Here is a 10,297-nt window from a genome sequence, read left to right on the forward strand (position 1 = left end):
ATCTCCACCCAACTGAGCATTTGAGAGCACTTCAGAGATTCTGGAGTGATGCCTGGGACAGCATTTTCCATTAATTATAATTAAAACACCAAATGATGGAGTTTGTGGTGGACGCATGGTGTTGCATTCCTCCAGTAGAGTTCCAGACCCTTGAAGGATCAATGCCGAGGAGGACTGAAATTGCTCTAGCAGCTTGTGGTGGTCCAGTGCCCTTGGTGTCTATATTCTGCAAGGTTTTGTGCATATGTAATCACACTAAGTTTGCTTTTCAACATGATCTCACATGAATAACTCTCTCCATAAGCCACAAAATAATAGTGCGGCTCTATAAAAAAATGAATAGCAGTCTAATTTTGTGGGCCAACAGAATGTTTGTTTAATAATACAAATATGCTTAATTCTATCATGGTGTTATCAGTTCTTCTCTGGAAAATGTGCCCTGAGCCCAAGAAAGTCGGCCTGGGAGCTCTGATAGTCACTCTAACCATCCTTCCCAATTCATTCTCTATGGAGCAGCTCCAGTACATCATGATGATATCTCAGTTCTCTGGTTTCACTGTTTAGAATAAAGTTGTTCATGTTCAGAAATATGAACTGGACTTCCATAAAGCATAGGAATAAGATTCTATAAATGCAAAAATGTGGCTATACTTCCTGCCAGTAACCTTGAAAATAAAAGTTGGTGTACAACAAGTACATTTTATTTAAATTGAGAGTAAATGTGTAAGCCAAAGGTGTAAGCCTTGTTGCAGTTAGCATTTGGAATTTCTTATTGCAAGATTTCTTGAAGTCAGCACTATAAGTATACTGATTTAAGTAAATGCATTAAGTCTGCTTGCTTGCAGAGTTGAATTAGGACCATGTACTGTGACATTATGCATTTTGACATTTGGAATATGGTGACTTAGAACTATTTAGATAAGTCACAACAGAATTGGTCTTTACTAAAATATGTGAGTCACATTTAGTTGCATTGAAACTTGAATTTGACCAAAAGTTGTAAAATAAGAACAAGCTTTACTGTCCGGAGTGCAATTTAGAATCATCTTATGAAGTTTATTGTACTTAAACAGTGCTCAAACTGAGAGAAAGTGTCAAGGGAGTCAACATCAGCCAAAGAACCACTTCAGCAGCAAGCTCAGGCTGGGTGAGCTGATAGAGAGAGAATAAGTGTTGCAGGAAATGGGCTCTTGGACCTGGACACACCTGAGGCCCATCAAATAATTGCTGGCTATATATACATGCACAAGATTCTGTTCTTACCCCAGTTACTAAAGTAACCTGGATTTGGATCAACGCATGTAAAATCATAACTGGGTTAGAATAGCCCAGTTACGCTCATACTCCAATTATGAGAAACCTGGTTAAGATGCCTAGCTTACTCCGATATTAAACAGGTTACTGTGGCATGCAAATGTTTTCCACCTTCCACTTTTAGTTTATGCCGTGCCAAAGATGAGAATGCATATAAAAACCAGATGTTAATGCATTGGTGTGATCGGATTGCTCATTATTCGGATAGCATATTCAGATGCAGATCGCATTTTAATACCAGGTGTAAATGAGGTAAAATAATCAACCAGACAGCACCTCCAACATCCACCAAGAGGCTTTTAAGAGGTTGCCAAATCAAATCAGTCCATCTCGCAAAACATTGCTGGATACTCCATTGTGTTATGGCTCATCTGCTCTTGCTCTCTCTCTCTCTCTCTCTCCTCCGCCCAGGGAAACCAAACCAACCACATCTCCCATTGGAAACAAGCCAGGTCCCCACAACTGCAAATGCAAAGACTCCCTCCCCCCCTGCTCCACCTCCTCTTTCCTAAAACCTTTATTAAAGATACTGTGTTTTCCCCATCTACTGCCACCATAGTCTCTTATTTTATTCCGGAATCTTGCCTCGAAGTTCCCCTGGGTTGCCACAGAGGGTTATGGGAAATCTCACTTGTATTATGTTTATTTCTGAAACACAGATTGATATGGAAACGTATTGCAGGAGCAAGTGAGATGTAAATAATGAGTCTAAACAGAGATGCTAGGTTATAAACCACAGCTCCTGTGCGTATAATTTGGGGTAGAGTTTTGAGATAACAATGACCAGATAGTGAATGAATAAGCAGCCTTGGTGTTCATGTAACAAAGACGACATTGGAGTGATAGCATTGAACATGGAATATAGTTTTGAGTCAAGTAACAGGGAACATTAGCTGTACGCTAAGCCTTGGCATGAGCTGCAAAATCACTGAAAATAAAGAATCAATGCCAGTGATACAGTGTGATGGAAAGGCTACATTACTTTAGGCTGGAGCTGAGGTCTGGGGAGGCTGTCCAACACAGACAAGCTAAGTCGGTCACAACAGCTGGCAATGGCTAGGCTGTCCTGATAGCCTTGAGCAGAATAGATCACTGGGTGAATGAGCCTAATGGAGGAATGCCATAACGGCTCCTTCGAATAATCTATGCAGAGGCAGCTGCACCTCTGTAAGACACTGTCATAATAATAGAAGTGTTACAGCATGCTTTGCCTAACAAAACAATAACAAATACAGGCCAAAGAAAACAGATACAAGTCTATAATATAAACAATAAAACGGCAAACATGGATTAAAACAAGGCTACATAAGCATAAAACAGGCAAAAATATATCTCAGTAATGCAAATCTGCTAGTACTTTTGTCATTCATCATCTATAGCACACTATAAGCTTTATACGACAATAGACAATAATATCTGTGCTGAAAAGGATCACAACAGACCTGCTGGTACTTAAGGGAATGAGTAATTGCAGTAGAGTAAACTAGCTGTCAACAATAAGAATTTAGTCAAACAACAGAGGGCTGCTTCCAGTCTCCATTACAATCATTGCTCTGATGAAATCATTGCCTAAATTGTGGGAGGAATACCACATTGCATTTAGAGGCAACTATCAACTACAGCCTACAAAATAATTTTAAGTGCAGGCCTACATCTGTTTAATTTCTTCAATTTTCACTGCATTTAACGATTACTTTTGGGCAGAACATAGGCAATATCTTTTAAATAACATGAAGTGATTCCATTCAATATGCCTATCACAAATTCGGCAGGAATAAGACAATTCGGAAGGTAAATTTTGCAGTGCCATATCACATTTTCATGCTCAAAGTTAATCTAGAACTAATCATGATGACTAGCAAAAACATTATCAAATGACCAAGTGTCTTCAGTTAACATTTCACTTACAATATCTTTAACCTGGAGCTGCATCATTCAAATTTAAAATAATAGGCCCATGTCAAACCTTCCTTTTCTGAGCATGGTACTTGGAAAAGTAGGTTTTGATAAACTAAACTACTATTTTATTATATATTACTAGCTTATGTAAATATGAATATAAAAATGACCTTTGTAGTAATAAAGATTAATGAACCACCTTTGTGTTAATTGTTGAAATGGAAAAATCATATAATTAGGCTATTTGGCAATGATCCCAGATGCTGCACAAAGGACAACTATCACTCAAATATCTTATACTCATTTTGCCGACTTATATAAGTGTGCTGGATTCCAGCTTAGGTGCACTCATCTAAAAGAACCAAAACAGAGCCCCAACACAAACTAGTGCAGCAGTGACCCCACAGCAAGGGCAGCCAGGGACATAAATAACCTGCCAGAGGCGTCACTCAAGATGGAGCATAAATCTCACTGCACTTAAAACTGCTTTCTGCCCGCTGGTAGTATTCATCCTCTCCAGCTCCATCAGTCTGGCCACCAGATGAGCATTCACAGTTCACTAACTGGTTCCTCTGTGTATGTAGAGCCTGTTTTCCTATTCACATCAGATATATTTTATTTCAAGAATCAGTAATATAAATTCTCTCTAACCTACAACTGTATTTGCCTTATCAAAAATGTCTGATTAATGCAATATGGAAGCTACAAGAAAGATGTCTGCAGTGATCCAGCATAAATAATGGTAGTCTCAGTAATAGATTTGTATTCCTGTCTTGTGGCGTATTTGAGAGTCCACTGTGTGTCAGTAAATCAGAGTGACAACCTGTTCATGTCTGTTTCCGTGGCGATGCATTAGACTGCTTTATCCCTTCGCACAGCACAGCCTCGGTGCCCACAGCCCTCCTGCTGAACTTTGTTCAAGTCACTAATTTCTGGGCACTTGCTGATGACCTCACAACCTTACCCTTCCAACTGTGGTGGAAACAGAGGCTCTAGGTGATAAGACTGATGACCTCATTGTGCATCAGCTCCAGCCAGTGTATCTTCTCTACTGCACTGACTCACTGATACAAATGGGTCAAGCATCCACAGCCTGTCTCAAACAGTCACACTTTGACTGATAGTGTTGCAATTCCAATAGCAATGCTATTTTTACATTTTTGCACACATGATAGGGTGAAGTGAGAATTCACTGACTTTGTGACTGGATGGTGTTAAATTGGTTATTTTTGTCTAAACTTATAAAAGTTGCATTTCTGTACCAGGGATATATAACTAAAACGACCTTACATGATATTATTTGAAGTAAAATGTATTAGCTGATAGTCTAGTATTTACTTTAGCTGTGCGTATTGTGGCATCCCACTGCCACAGCACTGCCATGTGGGGGCCAGGTGACTTCAGCACCAAGGCCAGCGACCTTCACCACAGCGCTGGGCTCAACAATGGAAGGCAGGTACCTCCCTAATTACAGTACATGCTTGCCTCCTGGAGAGGCCTCCATAGGTGATTGCATTGAGTTAATTCAATTTGCTGAGCTGAGCCCCTTTTAAGCAGAGCCAAGGCAGAGAGGCAGAGTGCCACGGAAGGGACAGAACCTCTAAACAAGCTGAGTTCAGGACCAACACCTGCCTGGGCCGTGAGTAGTACAAGTATAACCTGGACAAACCATTAAATACACTGTTACATTGTGACGGGAACCAAGGAGGTCACAATCGAGACCATGCCCCGACCTGTCTCAGCCACTCCTCGCATCTATGCTCTCTCTGCTTAGATCGAGTGAGACAAGCGTCAGCCTGGAACTGAAGATGCCCCAACCGGGAAGAACCTAAGTTGAATTAGCAGATTGTAATCATTTATATTGACTGGGAAAAGGCCTGAAAGCTTGTAGAGACAGTGGAACCCAGCTCAGCTAATGTCGGAGGTAGACTGTCTCTGAACTGCTATGTAGGTGTGCTAAAACTGCGTTACCATAGTGAAATACCACTTAAAATATACAAATTTCACTCCACTGTCTAAATGTTTTTGCCACAGGCCCGTCGCCTAAATCTAGTGAGATGTGAAAATAAATAATATAATAGATATATAAATAAAATGGATAATACAAAGATATGATAGATAAGATGAGAATTATTTTATTAATAGGAAGCATAATATTGAATAAAGTCTCAGATCTAATGGGCTATTGTTTGCACCTGTATTTTCAATGTGACGTTTATCATCGGATCACGCTATGCATGAAGTGACAGATCTGGATGCGCTAAAATAATTTTTTGCTCTTATATATATCACATCTTAAAAAGCAGAAATGGCCAGGCACTTTTACTGTCAACTTTTACAAGCAGTTTTACTGTAACAGATGGAGAGCGAGAGTGTGAAAAAGTAATGCAGACAGATTTAAGTAAATATGGTCACAGGAGATGCATAACAGAAAAAAGTATAAAAGAGAGCAGCTAAATCTAGCTTACTAAGAAAACAAGAATTCTTAGAGACAGCTGCACTGAGAAACCTGTCTGGAAGGCAAAGTGTGGAAATACAGCGACGTGATCTCATAACATCTGATTTTTAGAATCCATTCTCAAAAATCACATCAAAATGACAAGTGTAACCATAGCCATGGTTTGCACTGACTGTGGCAGTTAGTGAAAATGCTGCTCATGCAGGATGACACCACCAACCCTCACATCCTGCACAGACTCAAAGCCTACTGCACAGACTAGACAGAGGGCACCAGAGAACAGCCTTCTGCTAGAATGCCATTGCGTAACACAGCTTGGATTGACTCTGCCACCATCTGCAGCCTTCAGCAGGGAATTGGCTGCCAAATAATGACTACTCTCTTCCTCACCCACTTATTCCTATTCAGATTTTCAGATTCGAACCCAGGACTTTTTTGTTGTGTATTAGTACTATGATACTTGTTGGGTAAAAATGTGTTAATACTTACTCTTATGTTGAAAACAATTAAAAGAGACTTTCTTATATTTAATAGTGACCAAATATCTACAGGAATGACATATGCTGTGAGATATATTAATTGTTTTTGCTTGGCTGCTGGCTGTAGATTTGCCTGGCAAGAATTTGAAGAAAAGCATCTAGAAGAAAACAGGTGTGAGGAGACAGCTTGATTAACTGTGAGACTGATATACATGAGGTGAAATGTACAGCAGGTGTGCTTCCTCTTGTAGCCATTTTGGCTGGGTGCTCTGCTATAATTAAAACACGAGGAAAGCCATTAAGAACATGGGATATCAGCAAATCCAAAAAACAGCAAGACCCTGGTCTCAGTCCCAGACAGCATGCATGATACCAATGAGGATTCATTTAAAGACAGGACAAGCCCAATGTTCTTATAAAAACTGGCCTATATGATAAGATATTTGTAGGAACATAGGGCTCGTCCTGTCTACTATGCATTTGAGTCTGTCAACTGTTATGCCACGATTTGCTGAATTACCGTATTGTTGTGGCAGACAGGGTTGCATTCCATTTTCTTTTTTTATTATGATGATTTATAGACCCAATAATGTGCTATTTTGAATGTCAACCATATTGATGTATCAGATAGGATTAGATATTATGAATTGTAAGTTTGCAACTCTGTATATTGATGTAGTGTTCCACTTTTGAATCACTTTGATCACTTTTACAGTATAAAAAGAGAGGCTGGTGCCATTATTGTAATGGTGCTCTGATGAAGCTTTATGCCGAAACGCATTGAAGCTAAACCTGATGAAGCCAAAATAAAAACATGGTAAACTGAGACCAGGTCTTGCTATTTGGATTTTTGGAGTGCAGCTATCCCATATTCTTCATGGCTTTCCTCATACATTATGAGGTGTATTACTGTTTTTTGCTTGGCTGGTAGCTACAGAGTCGTCTGGCACTGGCAGGAGCTCTGGAAGACAGACAGAACTCCTGCCAGACCTTGATTAAAGACCTTGATGCGAAGCAATTTGATTTAAAATTATTTTATTAGGAGCTTAAGTAATTTACAAGCTTCTGCCCATAAAAATATCCAGCAGGACTGTCTGCAGTAACGTCTTTTTGGCGCAAAGTGTTGTGAGTTATTTTGATTAGAAATCAGCAAAATCGACCGGACTTCTTGACTGTGGAGTGACTTAATTAGATGTGAAACAGTTTGGCAGAGCACCTCACAGTCATTTAATATGACAGACAGTTTTCACTGTCCACTTCTTCCTTCAAATAAAAGGTGTGGTGATAGTTTTACACAACTGAACTGCAGGAACATTTTCAGCACCATGGACAGCGCAGATTCTCCAAATGCAGGCCACTAGGGAGGATAACTGATGGCAGGTATTACCCTTGTGATACTCTCTGCACACAAGAATGTAGCCACAAGTGCACTGCCTATTTCCACTGACCTACTTCTACTTCTACTTCATTTAAAGCACAAGTAACTAGAGGAGCCTATGCCATCATCCCTTTGAGGCCTTCAAAATTTGCCATGTTAACCATTGGATCACCACCTATCCAATCCTTTCACATGATGTAATTATTTTCTATTCCACATCCCAAACTTTCCTGATTACCAATTTGTCACAGTGTCTCCATGGCATTTAATTTCATTCCATTACTCTATTTATAAAATTCTGTGGGGTTTGATAACCATATAAGAATGAAAGGTGTAGTGAAGGTGTCGGTGCTTAACTATGACTGGTGGAAATTAAAGTTGATATTCTGGACTGATACTGTACAGTGCTCTCTTTTTATTTCTCAGTCCTTTGGCTCTTTTTTGAACTGTAACACACACTGGATATGTACAAATACACTGGTTATGTACAAATACTGTACATTTGCATTTCTAGCAACAATTAATAATCATAAAAAAAAAATACAAAACTAAAGTTAGAGAGCAGAGGAGCAAATTTTCACATTCACTGTGAGGGGATGGTAAGTTGATTGTAATGGAACTTGTTTGTTAGGCATCATACAGTATCAGGGAGCCATTACCCATCAGTCTCCTGTAGGACTGCAGGCTGTAAGCTGTGTGAGGTCACAGCGGAGAGCAGACTGCGCAGTTTGGCTGTAGGCTTTTAAGCATGAGAATAATCCTGACAAAGCTATTATTTGTGTCTACTTCTGTGATTTGAACTGCAGGCACATCTCCTTTATTTAGTTTTCAATTTCCAAGAATTAGTACAGAGCGCCATAGAGAGAAACTGGGTCAAAATGTGCGTATGTGAGAGAGAGAGAGAGAGAGAGAGAGAGAGAGAGAGAGAGAGAGAGAGAGACAGCAAGAGAGAGAGAGAGAGAGAGACAAACAGACAGATGGACAGACAGACAGACAGGAAGCAGAAAGAGAGAGAAACAGAGAGATGGAGTGAGAGAATTAACTTTTGATAACTTCCATTTTTTTTTCCATCTTCCATCACAGACGCAACAGAAAGACAGATTAAAAAGCTTTATTCAAATTAGCATGATCAGGCAGAACATTTAAGCCAAAAAAGCAACACCAAAATCTGACTATGGACTATAATCTGACTATGCTTGAAAATAATAGCAAGGCCATTCTCTCCCATACTGTCTTTGATCCACTAAGATACATACTGAGTCATTTAGAATCGCATTATTTTTTATGCAACTCTGGATACTTACTGTACATTGTGACTGGCAAATCAGCAGAGAAAATAACTACGCAGTGTACACAAATAAGAAATAACACATCTGTACTATACCAAGCAAGCAGCACAAACACCCTCCTGTGCCATTCAATCACAGTGAATACAGCAGATATCAAAAAGTATACTGTATAAAAAACACAAAGTATAAAGCAGTTGTTCAGAGCCAGATTTACACGCATCGACTGGTTCTAAATAGAATACCTGCTCTGAGAAAGTAGTGCTCAAGCTCTCAGATCAGCCACCTTATTCACTCAGAGCCCCTATCCAACGCCTGGGATCCAAGTCATTCCAGGTGGTGTCTTACCATGGTAATAACTGTGACTTGAAAATCTGCATGAAGTACCATTATCTCATTCATTACAAGTCACACGCCCTCTTACAATGCAGAAGGCACACAAGGAGCTCATCAGATTTGCAGTTTAGTGTAGGTTTTTTTCTTTTTTTTTATATATCACTTTTGGAATCATTCAGAGTTTATACATTGTGCAACAACAAGTACTCTGCAGTGAGAGATCCCACATTCAGCGACATCTTTAGTCTAACAGACAGGCGGCCAGCTGTGTGGATGTCTGGGCAGCTTGGTTAAACATCAACACCAGGATAAACAGTGAGAGAGGGAGGAAAGAAGAGGTCATGTTTCATTGAACCAGAATACTGCTTGGTAAACAGAAATATATCTTAACTACACCGCATTACTGGGTGCTACAATCAAATTTAGATTCTGTGTTTATTATTACAAAAATGGGACTATGTGGCTGATCTTTATTATTTGCAATGCACATGGTGTATTCTGTTTTTTTTAAAGTGGAAGATTCAAGACTGAAATACTAAATTCTCAAACTGCTATTCTCATTATCACAATGTTCTCCTTCTCACTCTTTGATGTGCTTACAGTACTTCCCCCAACTAGATGTTACCGTTTAGCACACTGCGAGCTACACAAGCTCCTTTCTGAGAAATTAAAATCCTGGGCTTCACAGTAGTGCTGCTTCGAGGTCAATGGACAGGTCAAGAAAAGTACTTTCAATTTGAGTTAAGTCTCTGTACACTATCAAAATCACATTAGATGCACTGAACTACAAATATGCAACACAAAATTGCTCTTGAAGAAGCGCACAAAAGCAGCATTAAGAATTGTTACATAAAATATATATAAAAACATGAATATTCATAAAACAACACTTGGCCTGGACCTTGTATTCCAGTGCACCATGGCAAAGATAAATACATTTCAATATTTAAACAGTCTTATTCTTTTAGATAAACAGAGTATTTATCATTACAAAATAAATGTTTTAAAATTCCCATTGCAATTGTAATTGTAACTGATTTATCTGATTGGCATTCCATTCGATGTGAATGCCATTTATTTTGTTTGAATTAACAGTTACACAAGCCTGGGAAAGGGCAGTGAGAATTAGATTTAGAAAGCTAAAGGC

Source organism: Centroberyx gerrardi, chromosome 11 (genome assembly GCF_048128805.1).
Source record: "Centroberyx gerrardi isolate f3 chromosome 11, fCenGer3.hap1.cur.20231027, whole genome shotgun sequence".
NCBI lineage: Eukaryota > Metazoa > Chordata > Actinopteri > Beryciformes > Berycidae > Centroberyx > Centroberyx gerrardi.